The sequence below is a fragment of the Octopus bimaculoides genome, chromosome 15 (genome assembly GCF_046866305.1).
Source record: "Octopus bimaculoides isolate indiv1 chromosome 15, ASM4686630v1, whole genome shotgun sequence".
Taxonomy (NCBI): domain Eukaryota; kingdom Metazoa; phylum Mollusca; class Cephalopoda; order Octopoda; family Octopodidae; genus Octopus; species Octopus bimaculoides.
Window position 1 is genome coordinate 28,789,620 of NC_142942.1, and position 25,052 is coordinate 28,814,671.

Below are 25,052 nucleotides of genomic sequence, written 5' to 3' on the forward strand. Positions count from 1 at the left end.
ATTGAGTAGAATATTTGCTGTAGCCTATCTTTTGTACCGAGACAAAACATGTACATGATAACACTTCTAATTAGTTAAGATACGAAACCATCAGGGCATATTATTATTATTATTATTATTATTATTATTATTATTATTATTATTATTATTATTATCATTATTATTCATATACACACAACAGATTAAACTGTTGGAAAAGAAAAGAATCCTAACATCGGGCTACAACAAGTAACCTTAGATGCCAAGAACCCTTCTAAGTATCTTAGCTATCCCTATCAACACTGTTTTCTGGAGCTGTACTAAACTATGTTTTATGCCTATTTCCTCTATCCATCAGTTCAAATCTTTGGGGATAGTGCCTAATGCACCTATAACTACTGGAGCATGTTTTACCTGCATTTTCCATGGTCTCTGTAATTCAATGGCTAGGTCCCGGTACTTTGCTATTTTTTCTATATCTCTCATATTGATTTTTTAAAATCATTTGGGACTGTAAAGTCAATTATTTGGCACCTTCTATTTATCTACTACCACTAAATCGGGCCTTCTAGATTCTATTACTCTGTCAGTTTGAATGTTAAAGTCCCGCAACATCTTATAATTATTACTTTCTAGTATTTTACTAGGTTCATGTTCATACCATTTATCAGTATGTTCAAATTCTAGCTTTCTACATAGCTCCCAGTGGATTATTCTCCCTAGTTTATCATGTCATTCCTTGTATTCTTTCTGTGCCAACATGCTACATTCACTTACTATATGAGTAACACTTTCCTCTTTTGATTTGCATAACCTATATTGGGAATCTACTTGGTTTTTGTCAATCTTGGCTTTTATCCAATTAGTCCTTAATGCTTGATCTTGTACTGACACTAACAATTTTTCTGTCTCCCTTTTCAGCCTTCCTTACTACAACCACAACAATGTCTCACTACTATTTACTGCAACCATCTTTGGGAATCTGCCATGCAAATCCTTCTTCTGCCAGTCACATAACTTTTGTTCTTTTTTCTGGTTTTTAACTTCGTTTGGTGCTTTGGTTTCCCTATGTCCTGCTGTGACTCTAGCAGCTTTTAATAAACTTTCTTCTCTATTACCCACATAGGAGTCTATATCTACTCTAGCTAACTCCAGGCAGTCTTCTACTGATATTAGCCCCTTTCCACCTTCCTTTCTAGGTAAGTATAATCTTGCTACTCCTGCTGTTGGGTGGAATCCTCCATTCATATTGAATTACTTCCTAGTTCTTCTGTCTAGCTTTGCTAATTCAGTTTTTGTCCAATCTACAAAATCTGCTGAGTATCAAAATAATGATACTGCCCAAGTATTTACATCCTTCACTAGATTCGCACCATTTACCTTTGACTTCATTAGCTTCCTCACCCGTCTGATGTACTCCTTCTCCATTTTCGTTTTCATTTCTATAGTTAATACTCTGTTAGATTCTAATACTTCCAGATACTTATAACTCTCTCCTCCTTTCAATGATCTTAATGTCTGGTCATCTGGTAATTGGATGCCTTCACTGTTAACTACCTTTCCCTTTCTCATGACTAATATTGCACATTTATCTATGTCAAATTCCGTACCTATATATTTGCTGAAGAGTCTTACAGTCTGCATTAATGAATCTATCTCTTTTTCATTCTTACTAAAAAGCTTCAAATCATCCATGTAGAGCAAATGGTTAATTTTCCCCTTACTATTTCTAAACGATACCCTGCTTTTGCCTTCCTATTATCATTATTGTTGTTGTTGTTGTTGTTGTTGTTGTTGTTGTTGTTGATGTTGTTGATGTTGATGTTGTTGTTGTTGTTATGAAAGCCTCTAGGATAGTTCTTAATTACCGGTTATTATTTACTTGAAAGAAAGCAATAACAAATCACCAGCCGTTTCAAGTAGCGCATTCTCCTGTGACCCAAAGAGACAATATTCTTTTTAGAATGCGAGCTGCACCCAACAACGCTGTCTTCTGGATCACCTCGAGCCTGACAGCAGCTCAAATATTCTTTATATGGTTTCCAAAGCCCTTGGAAATTGCTCCTAATGCTCCAATTACCACCGGTGTCACCATTACTTTCCTCATGCCCCATAACTTTCCTATCTCGTCCTGCATTGGATGGCATTTCATCCTACAGGTTCTATTCCAATCAATCTCTTTATTCTTTAAGAACTGACAGTGCATTTTCTTGTCCTCCCAAATTTTCTTCATCTGCTCTCTCTGGTCTTTCTTAAATTGTGTTGGATTTACGGCTTCGTTCACTTTTAAGGTTCCCTGCATTTTCACTGCTTCAATCATTTCTTCTTTAATCTCCTTGACATACCAAGCTAGGCTATTCTCCTGTTCCCTTACACAACCTTCACAACACACTAATCCCCGTCCCCCTTCCCTCCTCTTTACATACAATCTTGACACATCGCTCTTGGCCTGTAGTTCCTTGTTCATTGTTATTAATTTACGGGTTTTCCGGTCTCTCGCTTGTAATTCATGCATCTTCCAAGATACTATTCCTGCCCCATATCTCATCAAAGCACCCGCCCACGTGTTAATCGCTCTAACCTTATAGCGGCCATTTAGCTTCGATTGGAGCACAAGCCAAGTTCTCCTCAAATACACTTTCTTGTAGATTTCTTTCATCTTATGTTCATTCATCTTATCTCTTTCAATGATACCTAGATACTCATATCCTTCCTCTCCGACTTCCTTTATAGTTTCACCACTTTCCAGCTTGATCCCATGGCTTTTATTGATTTATCCTCTTTTGAGAATCATTACACCACATGATTCGATTCCAAATTCCATGCTAATATCTTTGCTAATCATCTGCACAGTTGCCATGAAACTCTCAATTTCTTTCTCAGTCTTAACGAATAGCTTTAGGTCATCCATAAACCACAGCTTGTTTAATTTCACCCTGCCTAGCACCTACCCCACACGCATCTTTCTTAAAACGCTCTTTAGTGGCAGTATGCAGACAACAAATAGGAGAGGCAACAGACTGTCCTCTTGAAAAAATTCCTCTTTTGATATTTACCTCTCCCAGCTACGGTGTCAGCTGTTCAATACCAGTGAACTAAGGTAACACTTCTTATTTATCGAGCACCTTCCGGAGTATTCGAGCGGTTCCAAGCAGTGCCATTTTCTGCAAATGCTCCACCCTTATTGCAGCCACTATTTGTTCCATGTACTTCTCAAGATTTTTACTCACTGTTCACAGGGCTCCGACAATTATTGATACTACTGCTACCTTTTTCATCGACCACAACTGCTTAACTTCCCAAGCTAACCTGTCACACCTCTCGACTTTTCTTTCTTCCTTATCGCATATCTTGTTGTCAGCTGGGCATGCTATGTCTATAATCCAGCATAGTTTACTTTCTTTCTCAATTAAGACTATGTCCGGCTTCCTATTCTCAATCTCATGGACGCACTGGATCCTAAAATCTCATAGGATCCTTGCATTTCAATTTTCGACAATACCTTCAGGTTTGTGGTCGTGTAAATGTTTTGCTCTGTCAAGTCCATACTTGTTGCAAAGTGTCCAATGGACAAGCCTGGCTATATTGTCGTGGAGTCTCTTATATTCCTTCTGGGCTAATAGCATACAATGGCTTCTAATATACCATACGGTTTCACCGTTTTGTCCATTTCCGATGTGTTGTCTATTCTGTATTTTATGTAGTTTGTTCTAAGTGCTTGCTCTTGGGCAGCACAGATTAGAGCCCCAGTTTCCGGTTTTAAATCACTTTTAGTCATCTACAGCTATCTTTTTTCTCTGTCTGTCTTATCTTCAACATCCCTATGAAATTGTCCATGCATTCTTTTCTTTACCCACCTATTTTCAGTTTCATTCGTTTTCAATTTCTTGTACAGTGCTTTATCTTTGAAATCTTTCATCCTACACAGGTCTGACCTTACTTCTAATAATAGCGGTTCTGTGGCATTTTTTACATACCATGCAATGTTGTTTTCTTCTGCTCTAATGCTGTGTTCGTATCCAATAAGTCCTCTTTCCCCGTCTTCTTCCTGGTACATACAGCCTGTCTATGTCACTTTTGGTGCGGGTGTCCCATGTCTAGTTAGTAACCTCCTTGTCTTTCTGCCTTAGCTGTCTGTTTAGTTCGTCTACTGTCCATGCCATTATCCCTGCTCCATATCTAAGGAGTGAAACCACCCAAATACTTATAGCCCATGTCTTCTATTTGCTTCATAACTTCCCCCGACGGTAACGCTGGCCCGTCCATACATTGCCTCTCTTCAAGACTAACACACCACACTTTTTTCAGTCCGAAATCCATTCTGATATCAGCACTGAAAGTACACACCGTATCAACGGAGGAACTGACTTGGGCTTCATCTTTACCATAAAGTTTGAGGTCATCCATGATTAACAAATGGTTGACTTTTTGTTGGCGCCATTTGAATACATACCCAGCTTTTGCTTTCCTCAGAATCAGTGTTAGTGGTATCAAGCACAGTACAAAGATCAGTGGGGACAGGCAATCTCCTTGGAAGATACCCATCCTGATTTCCACTGTCCCTAAACTTATTCCGTATGCTGTCAGGTCCGTCCTCCAATTCATCAAGCCTTTTCTAAGCAATCGCTCAACATTCGATGCATTACCAAATAGGTTCATACATTCCATTATCCAAGAGTGTGGGATCCATCTGGTCTCTGGGCCTTCCAGTTGCTCATTTGTTTTCCTTCACTTCCCTAACTGAAATGATTAGTTATGCCTGTTTGGGGCAGACTACTGTTTCTTTCAGTTCTTCTTGTGCTCCTTGTCTTTGCTCCGGATGTCACTCTAAAACCTTTGAATTGCATTGTTATCTGGTATCAACTTTTCTTCTGTACAGTCTAAATTTATTTCTTTATAGAGTCTCTTCTGATCTACTCTGAATAACCTATTCTGATGGCATTCCTTCATTCTCTGGTCGTATCTTACTATCTTTGCTTTCTTTGCAACGAGGCATGTTTCAGTTCCTCCATTACCACTTTCAGGCCCTTTCTTTCTATATCATATTTCCTGTTCAGTGCCCTGTATTTTTGTTTGCTTTTAAGCTCCCCTTTCTCTTTTCGGTCTAATACAGAAATGTCTTTCGCGAGTATATCTAACCCCACCCGTATTCTTCTTTTCCAACATGAATCTTTTCTTTGTCCCTCCCATTATATTTCTTTTTCTTGACATCAGCACCCACGTTTTCTGCTACAACAATAATTGCTGCCTTGATCAAATTGTTTGTTTCTGTGATGTTGTTTGTTCTGATGTATTTCAGAATTTCATTCATTTTTTCGTTTCTTGGCTCAATTTTAAGGTTGCAAATAATGTCGCTATCGTTCTCCTGTAGCGTTGCCTTTATTGTCGTAAATTGCCTTTTGTTCATCTGTCATGTCGCCATTAGGTTTATTATCTTCTTTTAGATCATCTATATGTCTCTCATCAAGTAAACTACCACTATTCCTTTACTGTGCTATGAGATTATTTCTATTAGTAAGAACTGCATTTTCATCGTTATCTCTGCTGCTATTTTCGAATATCCGTCTTTTGATAGTTTTGAGCTCTACTTCTGTGAACCAACGATTTCTTCTTATTGCTCTAGCTTGATCACATAGTCTCTGTTCCGTGAGTAGAAACAATCCCTTTACCCTCCAATAATCATACATACGTTGTCGGTAACCCCCAATTTGAGCACCATTTTCATCTACTGGGTTGCTCAGGTAGTAACACTCTATGATCACAGCATTAATTTGCTTGTTCCATCTACGCCTTGTCTGCTGGTCCCTTACTGAATAACGATAGGCTGGAGCCGGACCAGAATCTCTGAGCCTGCTCGGTGTAATACTGTCACCATCAATGGCTTCAATTTCATTACCACCATTGTTCGCAATATTTTGTTTTTGTATTGTCACGCATATGAGATAGAGATTATCAGGTTGCGCAATAACCAGTGTTTTTATTGTGATACCATCACTAGATGTATCATTAAATAGGACATGGAGAGGCTCCATCATCATCATCATCATCATCATCATCATCATCATCATCATCATCATCATCCTCATCATCCTCATCATCCTCATCATCCTCATCATCCTCATCATCATCATCATCATCACTATTATTATTATTATTATTATTATTATTATTATTATTATTATTATTATTATTATTATTATTATTATTCAGTAGTTTTATTTTTATAACGTGCTTTCACTTCACTACCGAGCGCAGCTCTGTGTGCCTTGGGTATGTGCTGTGGTTTGCTGTGATGCTCTTATGGTTACTGTATTGAAAGTGTTTTGCGTAGGATGTGTGCAGTGCCCAGTAGTGCAATTTTTTGTATGTTATATATATTTGTAAATCCTGGTGTTTTTGTTATGTATTTGTCTGAATATTTTTTTATTATACCTAAGGCGCCTACTATGATAGGAATTGTTTCTGTTTTTAGATTCCACATTCGAGTTACCTCTATTTCCAGGTCTTTGTATTTTGAAAGTTTCTTCATTTCTTTTAGGGAAACGTTGTCATCTGCTGGTATTGATACATCAATTAGAAAACATCTTTTTCCTTCATGATCTTTGACAACTGTATCTGGCCTATTGGCCTTAATTTCTCTGTCTGTGTGTATTGGTATATCCCAGAGTATGATTGCTTTCTCGTTTTCTGTGACCTTTTCTGGCGTGTGTTTATACCATCTTTTTTCTGTTGTTATTCCATAGTGTTGGCATAGCTTCCAGTGTATGTAAGTCCCAGCTCTGTCGTGTCTGTGAATATATTCCTTCTTAGCCAGGACTGGGCAGCCAGAGATAATATGATTTATTGTTTCTTGTCCATCGCCACATATTCTGCAGTTACTTGTTATATTTCTTTTCATTATATGTTTTTGGTAATTTCTGGTGGGGAGGCTTTGATCTTGTGCAGCAATAAAAAATCCTTCAGTCTCTGCTTTGAGTCCTGAGCTTCTCAACCATTGCTGGGATTTTTCTCTGTCTATTTCTTTTGCATTTAGTTTAGCCCAGTATATACCATGTAAGGGCTTTTCTTGCCATCGTTTTATCATGGTCCGTTGCTGTTCTAGTTTTAGTTTGGATTTCTTTTGTTTTATAGCTTTTGTTGTTTCCTCCTCCTCCTCCTCCTCCTCCTCCTCCTCCTCCTCCTCCCCCTCCTCCTCCTCCTCCTCCTCCTCCTCCTCGTATTTATTAGGTAGTATGATTTCTTGATTGGAAAAGATAATAATAATAATAATAATAATAATAATAATAATAATAATAATAATAATAATAATAATAATAATAATAATAGCTACAGGGGCAGCCATTTTGGGAGAGGGGATGAGTTGATTACATTGACCCTAGTGTTCAATTGGTACTTATTTTATTGACCCCGAAAGGATGAAAGGTAAGGTCCATCTCAGCGGAATTTGAACTCAGAATGTGGCGACGGGCGAAATACCGCTGCGCATTTCATCCAGCGTGTTAATGGTTCCGCAAGCTCGCCGCCTCAGACAAAGATAAAGAGATATGACCAAAGAATTGAACTATATAAAATCGACAGATTGTTCCAACAAAACCAGAAAAGAACTCAACAGCTGAATGGAAAAGTTAACAGCAGACGCTGAAGAAAGTAAAAGGTTTGGGAGTAATATCTCGGATAATGGAAGAAAGCATAAATAAACATGCTAAATGGTTCAAGAAATTAAGATCGGAAAAATATGAAGTGAAACAAAGTAACATTAGAATAACGACTGAAATGGTAACCGAACAAACTTGAAAGATCCCTAACTAGAAATGCCCAGGCCGGATGGAGGTCAAGCATACTGGCTGAAGAATTTCCCAACACTACATTGAAGAATAGCCACGAAATGGATAAAATAATCAATAACAACGGGGTGCAAATCCCAAAGTAGCTGACCACAGGTAAAACAATTCTTTGCCAAAAGGACCTCAGTGAAGGCATTGCAGTGGATAATCACCTGCCTGCTCCTGATGTGGAAGCCGATGACAGCAATAATATCCAATTATGTGTATAACTCCCTAGAAATGAATGAAAAACTGCCAGTGGAACAGAAAGGATGCAGACGGAAAAGCCGAGGAACAAAAGATCAACTTCTGATAGACAGAATGGTACTGAACGACTACAAGAAAAGACATACATACCTGGGCATGGCGTGGGTCGATTATAAAAAAGCGTATGAAATGGTCCCCCATTCCTGGGTTTTAGAAAGTCTTGAGCTGGTACAGGTGTCTGATAACATATCAAATTTTATTAGGAAAAACTGGAATACAGAGTCAACTACATGCGGAAAATTTTTGACGAGGGTTAACATCAAGAGAGGCATATTTCAAGGAGATAGCCTATCACAATTGCTGTTTGTGATTTGCACGATACCCCTCACACATACAACGGAAAGTGACATTGAGATACACCTTGAAACGTGGAGGAACATTAAATCATCTGTTACACATGGATGACTTAAAGATCTTTGGGAAGACTGAACGTGAAATAAATGGCTTAGTTTCAACAGTGCAGATATTCAGTAAGGACATCGGAAATGAATTTGGAACTAAAAATGCAGTATGCTGATAATAAAAAAGGCAAAGTAATGTCGTCTGATGGCATAGAACTATCCAACGGCGAGAAAATCAAGGATATTTAATCTAATGGATATATATATCTGGGGATTCTGGAATACGAAAAATCAAGGAAAGTGAGATGAAGGAAGGCTTTAGGCGAGAATATCTCAGAAGAATCAAGTTGATTATGGGAAGTAGGCTCAATGGGAAAAACAAGATAAGAACAAAGAACATCTGGGCTGTTTCCTTAGTGCGATATGGCACAGGTACTTTTAGATGGACAAAGAAAGAGCTTGAAGGGAAACCAGAAAAGTAATGGCAATTAAGGGACTCCGTGCCTAAATCGATACTAACAGATTGTATGTGACTAGCAAGAGGAAGAGGGCTCATAGGATGCAAGATCTGTGTTGTCAACAAGGAGAACAGTCTGGGATGGTAATCAAACAACAAAGTGAATACTTGCTTGCCGCTGTTGGAATTAATAAAATAATACCCACCAAAACTGTGACACACTCACAAACATTTAAGAAACAAAATGAAGATAGAGTAAACAATTGAAAAATGAAATCAATGCACGGGCAATTTCTCAGAGAAATCGAGGGAAAAGAAACGATCAACTCTTGGAGATGGCTAAGAAAAAGTGATCAGAAAGGAATGTGGAACAACTAATTGATATACAGCGCCCAAGAACAGGCTCAGAACTAAATACATCAAGTTCCAAACAGGTAAGAGTAGAGAATCACCCCTTTGTAGTAGAAACGAAACACTCTCACATATTGTAAGTGTGTGTAGTAAGCTGGCCCAAAAGCACTACAAAAGGAGGCACGATAATGTAGCGAAGTTCGTACATTGGAGGTTATGTGAAAAGTACGGCCTAATCAGAGCACAGAAATGGTATGAACATGAACCAGAAGGAGTTACCGAAAACAAGGAATATAAGATACAGTGAGATTTTATAATACAATGTGACACCCTAATCGAGGCTCGGAGACAGATGGTAGATGTTGTGGTAGATAAAGGAAAAAAAGAAACCAAGAGATATTGCAAAACTTAGAGAAGCACGCATAAGTGACAAAGAACTAGAAAAGATTGAAAAATACAGACTACTAAAAGACGAAATCGCAAGAATGTGGACTATGAGGAGAGTGTCTGTCATTCCAGTAGTTTTAGGGGCACTCGGAGTACTAACAACTAGGTTCGAAAAATGTGTCAGAGAAATCGGAATTGGCATGAGAGCAAATATCAAAGCTTATAATGTGCGAAAGAGAGCCTCTGGAACTTCTGACAGCAGCAAGCTGTCGGCTCTCACAGAATCTGCCAGAGAAAACAACAACAACAACAACAACAACAACAACAACAACAACAACAACAACAACAACAACAACAACAACAACAACAACAACAAGCTTCCTTACCAAAAACTACCAGGCTAACGTTCTTCAAAACGATTCTGCCTCTAAATGTAGATTTTGCGTTAAATTCGATGAAACAATAGGCCATCTCGTCTCGAGGTGTCCTGTATGCACAGCAAACGAATACAAAAATCGCCACAGTAGGGTAGGGAAAATATGTAAACACTACAAAATCAACACACCTGCTTACTGGTATGAACATCATCCTGAGCCAGTCGTTGAAGGTAAAAATGTCATTATCCTCTGGGATTTTCTAGTCAACACGATTCAGGCTAATCGACCAAACATAATCATTAAAGACGGAGAAAAAATACTTGTAGACTAATAGATGAAAGTGTTCCCACTGATAAAATATATCTGTGAAGGAATTTGACAAATTAAGTTAATTTAAAGACCTGGAAATTGAAATACAAAAGATGTGGCATCTTAAAGCGAGAACTGTTCCTGTTATTGTGGGTGTCCTAGTTATGATAAGAAAGGGATGTCAAAAGCATCTAGATAATATCCCAGGAGAACAATATCTCAGAGAAATCCAAAATACTGCCCATATCCTTAGCATAAGCCCTATCAATTTAAATGTATGAGTTCTATTACATGAAGATATTTCGCTAGTGCCCCTGCCACTTTCCACCCCCTAATCTTTCAGACATATAACATCTCTTATCCCTAACTCGTCCTAGGACGCTGGGTGTCTCTTGGCGTGTGATTGTAAAGAACATGCAGATTAAAAGTAAATAAAAATAATGATGATGATGATGATGATGATGATAATACTAAATGCCCTGATGCAGTATCAGGCAGTGGCTCTCATAGCTTCTGATCTTAACTGATTGGAAGTGTTATGTACATTCTTTTGTCTTTGTATAAAAGATAGGCTAAGCAAATATTCTGCTCAATACCAAAAATTTGCTTGTCAGTTGTTTGACCTTAACCAGTTGAGCATGTCTCTTAGTGACTGATGATATGTGCATCTCTGATCACAAGCAGAAGTAGTTGGGGAGCATCATAGCCCTATGTTGACAGGAATTATTTGGGGTTTGGATAATTCACTTTTGAAAACGTGGGTGTTGTGTTCAACATCCTTCAACAACCTTTATCCAGGGACCTTTTGTGCCTGATGGGCTACTCAACCTGAAGAAAATTCTAACTGGGCCCCACTTGCAAGGTCATGTGCTGTTAATTTTGATATGAGATCGCTATGTCGCGCACATATGGTTGTGATGCACGTGCCTAGTGTACCCTTACCAGGCGGGTGGTCATGATGGGTATATTGGGCTCCATAAATTTTTCCCCAGTATCACTTTGATGGCATGCATTGCTCTCTCACTCAATAGTAGTAGTAGTAGTAGTAGTAGTAGTAGTAGTAGTAGTAGTAGTAGTAGCAGCAGCAGTAGCAGCAGCAGCAGCAGTATTATTATTATTATTATTATTATTATTATTATTATTATTATTATTATTATTAGTAGTAGTAGTAGTAGTAGTAGTAGTAGTAGTAGTAGTAGTAGTAGTAGTAGTAGTAATTGGCAATACGAAGACGATATTTCGACCGGAAACCTGTCTGTGTCGAGTTCAAAATAAAATGTGATAAACATTTAAAATTATAGAAATTCAAATCCACAATATGAACAAGAGCAACCAGCGTCCACACGTTGATGGAATGACATCATCAATCTCCAAAGTCCGAATATACAACTGGCAAAAAGAAAAACAAAGAAAAAAGAGAGAGAAAAAAGAAAAGAAAAGAAAAAAGGAAAAATTAAAAGAATATTTAATCAAAGTGTTTTGTATAAATTTGATGAAGTTCTCCTGTCATTTTATTCATTCCTCCAGGGCGTGAAGAAGAAGAAGAAGAAGAAGAAGAAGAAGAAGAACAACAACAACAACAACAACAACAACAACAACAACAACAACAATAATAATAATAATAAGAAGAAGAAGAAGAAGAAACTATAATAATAAGAAACTATAATAATAAGAAACTATAAGAAACTATAAGAAAAATAATAAGAAACAACAAAAGCTATAAAACAAATGAAATCCAAACTAAAACTAGAACAGCAACGGACCATGATAAAACGATGGCAAGAAAAGCCCCTACATGGTAAATACTGGGCTAAACTAAATGCAAAAGAAATAGACAGAGAAAAATCCCAGCAATGGTTGAGAAGCTCAGGACTCAAAGCAGAGACTGAAGGATTTTTAATTGCTGCACAAAACCAAAGCCTCCCCACCAGAAATTACCAAAAAACATATAATGAAAAAAAAAACATAACACGTAACTGTAGAATATGTGGAGATGGACAAGAAACAATAAATCATATTATCTCTGGCTGCCCAGTCGTAGCTAAGAAGGAATATATTCACAGACACGACAGAGCTGGGACCTATATACACTGGAAGCTATGCCAACACTATGGAATAACAACAGAAAAAAGATGGTATAAACACACGCCAGAAAAGGTCACAGAAAACGAGAAAGCAACCATACTCTGGGATATGCCAATACACACAGATAGAGAAATTAAGGCAAATAGACCAGATATAGTTGTCAAAGATCATGAAGAAAAAGATGCTTTCTAACTGATGTATCAATACCAGCAGATGACATCGTTTCCCTAAAAGAAATGGAAAAACTTTCAAAATACAAAGACCTGGAAATAGAGGTTACTCGAATGTGGAATCTAAAAACAGAAACAATTCCTATCATAGTAGGTGCCTTAGGTATAATAAAAAAATATTCAGACAAATACATAACAAAAACACCAGGACTTACAAATATATATAACATACAGAAAATTGCACTACTGGGCACTGCACACATCCTACGCAAAACACTTTCAATACAGTAACCATAAGAGCATCACAGCAAACCACAGCACATACCCAAGGCACACAGAGCTGCGCTCGGTAGTGAAGTGAAAGCACGTTATAAAAATAAAACTACTGAACAATGATAATAATAATAATAATAATAATAATAGCAGAGCAAAACAAAAAAACTGTTTTCAGTATTTAAGGAGGCTGATAACTACAAACATGAAATCATACTACCTAATAAATATGAAGAAGAAGAAGAAGAAGAGGAAGAAAGAAAGAAAGAAAGAAAGAAAAAGAAGAAGAAGAAGAAGAAGAAGAAGAAGAAGAAGAAGAAGAAGAAGAAGAAGAAGAAGAAGAAGAAGAAGAAGAAGAAGAAACAACAAAAGCTATAAATCAAATGAAATCCAAACTAAAACTAGAACAACAACGGACCATGATAAAACGATGGCAAGAAAAGCCCCTACATGGTAAATACTGGGCTAAACTAAATGCAAAAGAAATAGACAGAGAAAAATCTCAGTAATGGTTGAGAAGCCCAGGACTCAAAACAGACTGAAGGATTTTTAATTGCTGCACAAGACCAAAGCCTCCCCACCAGAAATTACCAAAAACATATAATGAAAAGAAACATAACAAGTAACTGCAGAATATGTGGCGATGGACAAGAAACTATGAATCATATTATCTCTGGCTGCCCAGTCCTGGCTAACAAGGAATATATTTACAGACACGACAGAGCTGGGACTTACATACACTGGAAGCTATGCCAACAGAAAATAACAACAGAGAAAAGATGGTATAAACACACGCCAGAAAAGGTCACAGAAAACGAGAAAACAACCATACTCTGGGATATGCCAATACACACAGATAGAGAAATTAAGGCCAGATATAGTTGTCAAAGATCACGAAGGAAAAAATGCTTTCTAATTGATGTATCAATACCTGCAGATGACAACGTTTCCCTAAAAGAAATGGAGAAACTTTCAAAATACAAAGACCTGGAAATAGAGGTAACTCGAATGTGGAATCTAAAAACAGAAACAATTCCTATCATAGTAGGTGCCTTAGGTATAATTAAAAAATATTCAGACAAATACATAACCAAAATACCAGGACTTACAAATATATATAACATACAGAAAATTGCACTACTGGGCATTGCACACATCCTACGCAAAACACTTTCAATACAGTAACCATAAGAGCATCACAGCAAACCACAGCACATATCCAAGGCACACAGAGCTGCGCTCGGTAGTGAAGTAAAAGCACGCTATTAAAATAAAACTACTGAATAATAATAATAATAATAATAATAATAATAATAATAATAATAATAATAATAATAATAATAATAATAATAATAATAATAATAATAATAATAATATTTCTCTTCATGCATTCTGAGTATTGTTTCAGAATATTTTCTGAGAATATGCATTTTCACGTCTTTTTCAAATATGCAGCCGTTTGAAGCAAAATGTAGTAGTAGTAGTAGTAGTAGTAGTAAGACGCCAAGCTAACTGAATCGTTGATACGCCTGGTGAAATGCTTCGCGTCATTTGGTTCGTTTTACGTTCTGAGTTCAAGTGCCGCCGATGTCGTCTTTCCCTGGGCACGACAAGATCCCAACTTCTGGTTAAAGTACCTGACAGGAATGCACAAAAAGCTGGCTGAAAACTTTAACATACTAACAGAGCCAGAGGCAATGCCGGAATGGCTCACGAAAGGGAAAACCATCTTAATCCCCAATTCCACAGAAATAGAGAAACGGAGAAACCACAAAACTACAGACCTATAACCTGTCTCCCTACGATCTACAAAGCAGAAGGGAGAAGGGATGCTGCAAGGGATCATATGGCTGTGAAGATCAATTATTGATCAATAAAGCCATAACTGAAGACAGCCGCAGAAAGAAGAAAGGCCTTAGTATGGCCTGATTGGACTACCAAAACTAGAACAGCAACGGACCATGATAAAACGATGGCAAGAAAAGCCCCTACATGGTATATACTGGGCTAAACTAAATGCAAAAGAAATAGACAGAGAAAAATCCCAGCAATGGTTGAGAAGCTCAGGACTCAAAGCAGAGACTGAAGGATTTTTAATTGCTGCACAAGACCAAAGCCTCCCCACCAGAAATTACCAAAAACATATAATGAAAAGAAACATAACAAGTAACTGTAGAATATGTGGCGATGGACAAGAAACAATGAATCATATTATCTCTGGCTGCCCAGTCCTGGCTAACAAGGAATATATTCACAGGCACGACAGAGCTGGGACTTATATACACTAGAAGCTATGCCAACACTATGGGATAACAACAGAAGAAAGATGGTATAAACACACGCCAGAAAAGGTCACAGAAAACGAGAAAGCTTTCTAACTGATGTATCAATACCAGCAGATGACAACGTTTCCCTAAAAGAAATGAAGAAACTTTCAAAATACAAAGACCTGGAAATAGAGGTAACTCGAATGTGGAATCTAAAAACAGAAACAATTCCTATCATAGTAGGTGCCTTAGGTATAATTAAAAAATATTCAGACAAATACATAACCAAAATACCAGGCCTTACAAATATATATAACATACAGAAAATTGCACTACTGGGTACTGCACACATCCTAAGTAAAACACTTTCAATGCAGTAACTATAAGAGCATCACAGCAAACCACAGCACATACCCAAGGCACACAGAGCTGCGCTCGGTAGTGAAGTGAAAGCACGCTATAAAAATAAAACTACTGAATAAAAATAATAATAATAATAATAATAATAATAATAATAATAATAATAATAATAATAATAATAATAATAATAATAATAATAATGATAATAATAATAATAATAATAATAATAATAATAATAATAATAATAATAATAATAATAAGAAGAAGAAGAAGAAGAAGTGCTCGGATGCAGTAACAGGCAGTGGCTCTCATGGCTTCTGATCTTAATTGATTGGAAGTGTTATCATGTATATTGTTTTGGTATAAAAAGATGGGCTACAGTAAATATTCTGCTTAATACCACAGAATTGCTTGTCAGTTGTTTGACCTTAATCAGTTGAGCATGTCCCTTGGTGGCTGACGATATGTGCATCTCTGATCATGAGCAGAAGTAGTGGAGGAACATCATAGCCATTTGTTGAGAGGGATTCTTTGAGGTTTGAATAATTGCTCAACATCCTTAAACAAACCTTATTCAGGGACCTTTTGAACGGGATGGGCTACTCGACCCGAAGAAAACTCTAACTGGGCCCCACCTGCGAGGTCATGTGCTGTTTATCTTGATACGAGATCACTATGTCGCGTACATATGGTTGTGATTCATGTGCGTGGTGTACCCTTATCAGACGGGTAGTCATGACGGGTATACTGGGCTTCGTATATTTTACCCCAGTGTCACTTTGATGGCGTGCACTGCTCTCTCACTCAATAATAATAGTAATAATAATAATAATAATAATAATAATAATAATAATAATAATAATAATAATAATAATAATAATAATAATAATGGCAGAAAACTTTAACAACATAATAGCAGATCCAGAAACAATGCCTGAATGGCTCACAAAAGGGAAAACCATCTTAATCCCCAAATCCACGGAAACGGAGAAACCACAAAACTATAGACCTATAACCTGTCTCCCTACGATCTACAAAGCCTTTACTGCAATAATATCGCAGAGAGTGAGTAAACACCTGGAAAATAACAACCTGTTTCCAGAAGAGCAGAAGGGATGCTGCAAGGGCTCATACGGCTGTAAAGATCAATTATTGATCAATAAAGCCATAACTGAAGACAGCCGCAGAAAGAAGAAAGGCCTCAGTATGGCCTGGGTGGACTACCAAAAGGCTTTCGACAGTGTTCCCCACACGTGGATTCTGGAAACACTAGCCATAAACAAGGTGGCACCAATTATCATAAAATACATAGAGCACTCAATGAACAAATGGCAGACAGTGCTACAGCTCCAAACAAAAGAGGGACTTGTGAAAACGAAAGCCATCCCCATTAGAAGAGGAATATTCCAGGGAGACACGCTCTCTCCACTCCTGTTCTGCCTGGCACTCACACCTTTAACAGAATTGCTAAATAGAACTGGATGCGGTTACAAATGCTATGGAAAAACAGTCAGCCACCTTCTATATATGGATGACCTAAAGTTATATGCAAAAAACGACAAAGAGCTAGAAACACTACTACAGACAGTACACGGCTTTACCAAGGAAATAGAAATGAAATTCGGATTAGAAAAATGTGCCAAAGCAACCCTGAAAAGAGGAAAATTAGTTAAAAGTAGCAATATAACACTAGATAAAGCCAATGAAATAAGAGAACTAGACGAAAGCCAACCATATAAGTATTTAGGAGTCAATGAACTAGATAGGATACAACATACACAAATGAAAGAAAAAATAAAGAAAGAGTACTACAGACGAGTTAGATCAATACTAAAAACAGAGCTCAATGCTAAAAACAAGATAATGGGTATCAACACTTTAGCTGTCCCAGTTATAAGCTACAGCTACAACATCCTTAACTGGACACTAAACGAACTATGTAAAATAGACAGGAAAACAAGAAAAATAATGACAGGATATAGGATGCACCACCCAAAATCTGACATAGAAAGGCTATATATACAACGCACAGAAGGTGGCAGGGGTCTTATACAGCTAGAAAACTATTATAAAATAACCACCATAGGACTGCAAAAATACCTACTCCAGAAGCAAGGGAAACTAATACAAATAGCCACAAAACACGAGCAAAACAAAAAACTGTTTTCAGTATTTAAGGAAGCTGACAAATACAAACAAGAAATCAATCTACCTAACAAATACGAAGAAGAAGAAGAAGAAACAACAAAAGCTATAAAACAAATGAAATCCAAACTAAAACTAGAACAGCAACGGACCATGATAAAACGATGGCAAGAAAAGCCCCTACATGGTAAATACTGGGCTAAACTAAATGCGAAAGAAATAGACAGAGAAAAATCCCAGCAATGGCTGAGAAGCTCAGGACTCAAAGCAGAGACTGAAGGATTTTTAATTGCTGCACAAGACCAAAGCCTCCCCACCAGAAATTACCAAAAACACATAATGAAAAGAAATATAACAAGTAACTGTAGAATATGTGGAGATCGACAAGAAACAATAAATCATATTATCTCTGGCTGCCCAGTCCTGGCTAAGAAGGAATATATTCACAGACACGACAGAGCTGGGACCTATATACACTGGAAGCTATGCCAACATTATGGAATAGCAACAGAAAAAAGATGGTATAAACACACGCCAGAAAAGGTCACAGAAAACGAGAAAGCAACCATACTCTGGGATATGCCAATACACACAGATAGAGAAATTAAGGAAAATAGACCAGATATAGTTGTCAAAGATCATGAAGGAAAAAAATGCCTTCTAATTGATGTTTCAATACCAGCAGATGACAACGTTTCTCTAAAAGAAATGGAAAAACTTTCAAAATACAAAGACCTGGAAATAGAGATAACTCGAATGTGGAATCTAAAAACAGAAACAATTCCTATCATAGTAGGTGCCTTAGGTATAATAAAAAAATATTCAGACAAATACATAACAAAAACACCAGGACTTACAAATATATATAACATACAGAAAATTGCACTACTGGGTACTGCACACATTCTACGCAAAACACTTTCAATACAGTAAACATAAGAGCACCACAGCAAACCACAGCACATACCCAAGGCGCACAGAGCTGCGCTCGGTAGTGAAGTGAAAGCACGTTATAAAAATAAAACTACTGAATAATAATAATAATAATAATAATAATAATAATAATAATAAGAAGAAGAAGAAGAAGAAGAAGAAGAAGAAGAAGAAGTATCTGGATACCCCCCTCAAACCCATCCAAAAGGAGTATCACCACCCAAACAAACCATGTAGATAAATAATATCCAGAAAAAAATAGAAAATAAGTGAAAAGATATGCCAATCCTTAATGAAACTAGCAGACAACCAACACTACTAAGCAAAATTACAAAACAAGGTATAGAACAGCTAAAGCAAGATATCCTCGCCAAAGCACGAAGAATCTGCTGGTATGAGGAACGTCAACGTTTCTTTGAACAAAACAAACAGTTCAACTCAAGCCCCCCAAAATTCCACCAAGAACTTGGCAAAAATAAAGTAGAGATCAATGCAGCACCAACAGAAGTGGAACTAGAAGAATTTTGGAAAGGTATATGGTGGACGAAGGAGCAACCTCAGAAAAAGTCCATCAAAACAATGAACACAGCACTTGAACCACTCTGGACCCCTATAACAACTGAAGAGGTCACCCAAGCACTGCAAAAGCTAAACATCATGAAGGTACTCGGACACGACAAGATCTTGAACTTCTGGTTGAAATACCTAAGAGGAACACAAAAAAACTGGCTGAAAATTTTAATGAAATACTAGCAAAGCCAGAGACTATACCTGAATGGCTCAATGAATTCCCATTTCCACTCAAACGGCAAACCTATAGAATTTCAGAGTGATAACTTGTCTCCCTACAATTTACAGAGCCTTTACTGCAATTATATCGCAGAGAATGAGCAAGTATCTGGAAGAAAACAACCTGTTTCCAGAAGAGCAGAATGGATGCTGCAAGGGCTCATACGATTATAAAGATCAACTACTGATCAATAAAGCCATTACTGAAGACAGCCGCAGAGAGAAGGGTCTAAGTATGACCTGGATCGGTTACCGAAAGGCTTTTGATAGTATTCCCCACACATGGATCCTAGCCATAAACAAGGTATAAAACATGAACAAGATATATAAAACATTCCATGAATAAATGGCAGACAGTGCTTCAACTCCAGACAAAACAAGGACTAATAAAAACCAAAGCCATCCCCATTAGAAGAGGAATATTCCATGGAGACACACTCTCTCCACTCTTTTTCTGCTTCGCACTGACACCTTTATCTGACATGCTAAACAGAACTTGATGTGGATACAACTGTTACGGCAAAACTATCAGCCACCTCTTATATATGGATGATTTACAACTGTACGCTACAAGTGATAAACAGCTGAAACCACTGCTACAGACAGTATATGGATTTATCAAAGAAATAAACATGAAATTTGGCTTAGAAAAATGTGCCAAAGAAACCTTGAAAAGAGGAAAATTAGTTAAGAGTAACAACATCACACTATATAAAGCAAATCAAATAAGAGAATTAGACCAAAGCCAGACATACAAATACTTAAGAATCAATGAACTAGATACAATATAACACACACAAATGAAAGAGAAGATAAGAAAAGAATATTATAGACGAATTAGATTAATATTGAAAAGAGAGCTCAATGCGAAAAACAGGTACCAAAACTCTCGCCGTCCTAGTTACAAGTTACAGCTACAAAATCCTTAACTAGACTCTAAATGAAGTAATCAAAATAGACTGGAAAACAAAAGAAATAATGACAGGATTTAGGATGCAGCACTCAAAATCTGACATAGAAAGGTTATATATACTAACGTATGGAAGGTAGTAGAGGCCTTATACAGTTAGAAAATAACTACTAAAATAACAGCATAGGACTACAGAAATACCTACTTCAGAAGCAAGGAAAACTAATACAAAAACACGAACAAAACAAAAAACTGTTTTCAGTTTTTAAGGAAGCTACGAATACAAAAAAGAAACCACAGTACCTAACAACTATGAAGAAAAAGAAGAAACAACAAAAGCTGTAAAACAACTGAAATCCAAACTAAAACTGGAACAGCAACGGATCAAGAAAAGCCCCTTGATGGCAAATACTGGATTAAACTAAACAGAAAAGAAATAGACAAAGCATAATTCCTGAGAAGCTCAGGATTCAAAACAGAGACTGAAGAGTTTTTAATTGCAACACAGGACCAAAGCCTCCCCACCAGAAATTACCAAAAACATGTAATGAAAAGAAATACAACTCACTGCAGAATATGTGGAGATGGACTAGAAACAATAAATCCTGGTTAACAAGGAATATATTCACAGACACGACAGAGTTGGGACCTATATACACAGGAAACTGTGCCAACACTATGGAATAACAGCAGAAAAAGATGGTATCGGTACACGCCAGAAAAGGTCACAGAAAATGAGAAAGCAACCATACTCTGGGATATGCCAATACACACAGACAAAGAAATTAAGGCCAATAGACCAGATATAGTTGTCAGAGATCATTAAGAAAAAATGTTTTCTGATTGATGTATCAATACCAACAGATGACAATGTTTCTCTAAAAGAAACAGAAACTTTCATAATACAAAGACCTGGAAATAGAGGTAACATGAATGTAGAATCTAAAAACAGAGACAATTCCTATCATAGTAGGCGCATTAGGAACGATAAAACATATTCAGACAAATACATAACAAAATCACCAGGTATGACAAGTATATATAACGTACAAAAATAAAGCACTACTTGGCACCGCACACAGCCTACGTAAAACACTTTATACAGTAAAAATAAGAGCATCACAACAAACCACAGCACATACCCCAGGCACACAGAGCTGCGCTCGGTAATGCAGTGAAAGCACGTGATAGAAATAAGACTACTGAATAATAATAATAATAATAATAATAATAATAATAATAATAATAATAATAATAATAATAATAATAATGCTTTCTACTATATGTACAAGACCTGAAATTTTGGTGGTGGGGGCTAGTCGATTACTTGGACCCCGAGAGGATGAAAATAATAATAATAAAAGTCGACCTTGGCGGTATTTGAGCTCAGAACGCAGCGATGGGCGAAATACCGCTATGCATTTCATCCAGCGCGCTAACTATTCGGTCACCTCACTACCTTAATGATAAAGAAAAATAATAATAATCCTTTCAACTATAGACACAAGATCTTAAATTTTTGGGGCGGGGGCTAGTCGCTTACATTCACCCCAGTGCGTGACTGGTACTTATTTCGCCGACCCCGAAAAGATGAAAATAATAATGATAATAACAATTATAATAATAATTGGCTCTCATAGCTTCTGTTCTTAACTGAATGAAAGTCATATCATGTACATGGCTTTGTCTTTGTATAAAAAATGAGCTACAGCAAATATTCTGCTCAATACCACAGTTTTGCTTGTCAGTTGGTTAACCTTAACCAGTTGAGCATGTCTCTTGGTGGCTGACGATATATACATCTCTGATCACAAGCAGAAGTAGTAGGGGAGCATCATATTGAGCATCGTATTGAGAGGAATTCTTCAGGGTTTGGATAATCCACCTCTGGATACATGGGTGTTTCGTTCAACATCCTTATTCAGGGACATTTTGAGCAGGATGGACTACTTGAATCGAAGAAAATTCTAACTGGTCCCCAGCTGCAAGATCATGCGCTGTTTATTTTGATATGAGATCACCATGTCACGCACATATGGTTGCAGAACACGTGCCTGGTGCACATTAATCAGACGGGTAGTCATGATGGGTATATTGGGCTTCATATAATTGTACATCAGTGTCACTTTGATGGCACGCACTGCTCTCTCGCTCAATAATAATAATAATTGTAATACTACTACTACTACTACTACTACTACTACTACTACTACTACTAATAATAATAATAATATACTAAGGAAAGCACTCTCCGTCTAAAATGGAATAAATGTGGTGATAATTTTAGTATGCATAGCAAAACAAAGCCCGGTACTCAGGCAGCTGAAAATAAAGTTATAATGAAAGGAAACCATAAATAATAATAATAATAATAATAATAATAATAATAATAATAATAATAATAATAATAATAATAATAATAATAATGATGATGATGATGATGATGATGATGATGATGATGATGATGATGATTTCATTTATTTGCCACAAGAGCGAAGGATGAGGGGGACAACACAAAGACAGACATAAAGTGTGGGGCTTTACATATAATGAAAAAAAGAGGGGGTAAGTATACACTCTATACACTGACAAAGAAGGGACATATACATAGTATACGAAGGTTTAATAACAATATTGAGTAAGGTGAGAAATATTTGGGTATCTGACTTCCAAATTTCCTATCCTTCAGCAAAGCAATTCCTCACCCTGCTTGCACATACATACATACATACATACATACATACATACATACATGCATGCATACATACTTACGTACATACATACATACATACATACATACATGCATACATACATACATGCATGCATACATACTTACGTACATACATACATACATACATACATACATAAATACATACATACATACATGCATACATAATATTATGTGTGTGTGTGTGTGTGTGTGTGTGTGTGTGTGTGTGCGTGTGTGTGTGAAGGTGCAATGGTCCAGTGGTTTGGGCGGCGGACTCGCGGTTTCGATTCCCAGACCGGGCGTTGTGAGTTTTTATTGAGCGAAAACAACTAAAGCTCCACGTGGTTCCGGCAGGGGGTGGTGGCCAACCCTGCTGTACGCTTTCGCCACAACTTTCTCTCACTCTTTCTTCCTGTTCCTGTTTCTGTTGTACCTGCATTTCAAAGGGCCAGCCTTGCCACACTGTGTCATGCTGAATCTCCTCGAGAACTACGTTAAGAGTACACGTGTCTGTGGAGTGCTCAGCCACTTACACGTTAATTCCACGAGCAGGCTGTTCCGTTGATCGGATCAACTGGAACCTTCGTCGTCGTGACCGGCGGTGTGCCACGTCATATATATATATATATATATATATATTTACAGAGAGAGAGAGAGAGAGAGAGAGAGAGAGAGAGAGAGAGAGATGCATTCAAATTTTTCCTGTCGTTCAGCAACACAATTCATCACCTCATCATCTTTACTCGTGGCCTATGCACTCAGCCTTCCGACCCTCTCCACCGCAATTCATTTGCATACTTTCACACAACGAAGCACACTTGTTTTTGCCCTATATTTTTCTTTCTCATTTCTCCCCTCCTCCTTTCTTCTTTTTTCTATCTTTCTTTCTTTTTCATAACATGTATCCGTTTACTTGACACTCAGTCCTTCCTTACCACTACCTGAACTGCTTTTCCACTTCCTGCAACGACTTTGGCCTCATAATCAGTACTCAGGAAACAGGTTATATACCAACCTGCTCCACAGAAGCCGTATGTGGGTGGTGCCACTGTGAACATTGACGATAAATTTCCTGAGAATCACCCGGCAAGACAAGATCCCAGACAAGCATTTAAAGAATGTCCAGGTTCCAAACGGAACCTGATGCTTTTGGGACTTGAGACTCGGTGGCTCTTTTCACCCTTCTCCACTGTCATCCAATAGCGCATCACTTTGCGATGTATGGTACTTTGGACGGTGGCGATAGGGATGTTGAGTTTGACAGTTTATCCGTCTCGATCTACCAAATGTCTGACCTTGTTGATCTTTTCCTCAGAGTAGTTCACTCTTTGTTAGGTATAAGTCCAGGAATTTGAGGGGAGAGGCTTAGTCGATACCATCGTCTCCACATAATATATACATTGCTTATGTGAACTCTTGTTTCTTCTTTGAATACCTAAACATATAAACGTAGTTATAGCCATCTGGTAAAAAAAGTTTGCTTCAAAACTTTTTCGGTTTCGATCTCACCTTGAGTAGCAGTCTTTTACCATAACTTTATTTTGTTCAATAACTTATGAGTAGAATTTAGAAATGGAAACTGCGCAGAATCCTGTATTTTATATGTGTGTGTATATGTGTTTGTGCGTGTGTGTGTTTTGCGTATGTGCGTGTATGTGTTTATATCTTCCATTGTATATTGACGAATTATATAAACACCGATGAAAGAATGGTGCTCTTCTAAAAACCCTCATCATGTTACAGATACTCTGTTCACTAGAAATGCGGTAAACTTGTGGTTTACGCCTTTTACAAATCAAAATTATAAGTGTATAAATCTCGGCTAATAGCGACACATATTACAAGAAAAATGCATCAACTAGAATTTTGTTGAGTTTAACATAAAACAAACTACCAATACCAATATCTTGTACATAAGTTGAATGAAAGTAACGGGACTGTGTGAATCTGTGTGAATTTTTTTTGTTTTAAAAGCAAATGGCTTGTCGAAGTATATATTCAGACGTAGAGTTAAAGTTTTCATGTTTTCTGGAGTATCTTAAAGAAATGGGCAATTTTTGGATTATTCTTGTTGTATGATACGAAATTATTATGACATTAAGAGTTACGAGACATCGCA

At 37.2% G+C, this 25,052-nt stretch overlaps 1 protein-coding gene across 1 annotated transcript in view; it reads left to right on the forward strand.

The window, feature by feature from the left end:
- The window catches only part of LOC106871965 (protein Wnt-16), a 264,055-nt gene that overhangs the window by 144,908 nt on the left and 94,095 nt on the right, over positions 1–25,052 (forward strand). The gene's annotated exons all lie outside the window — the stretch shown is intronic.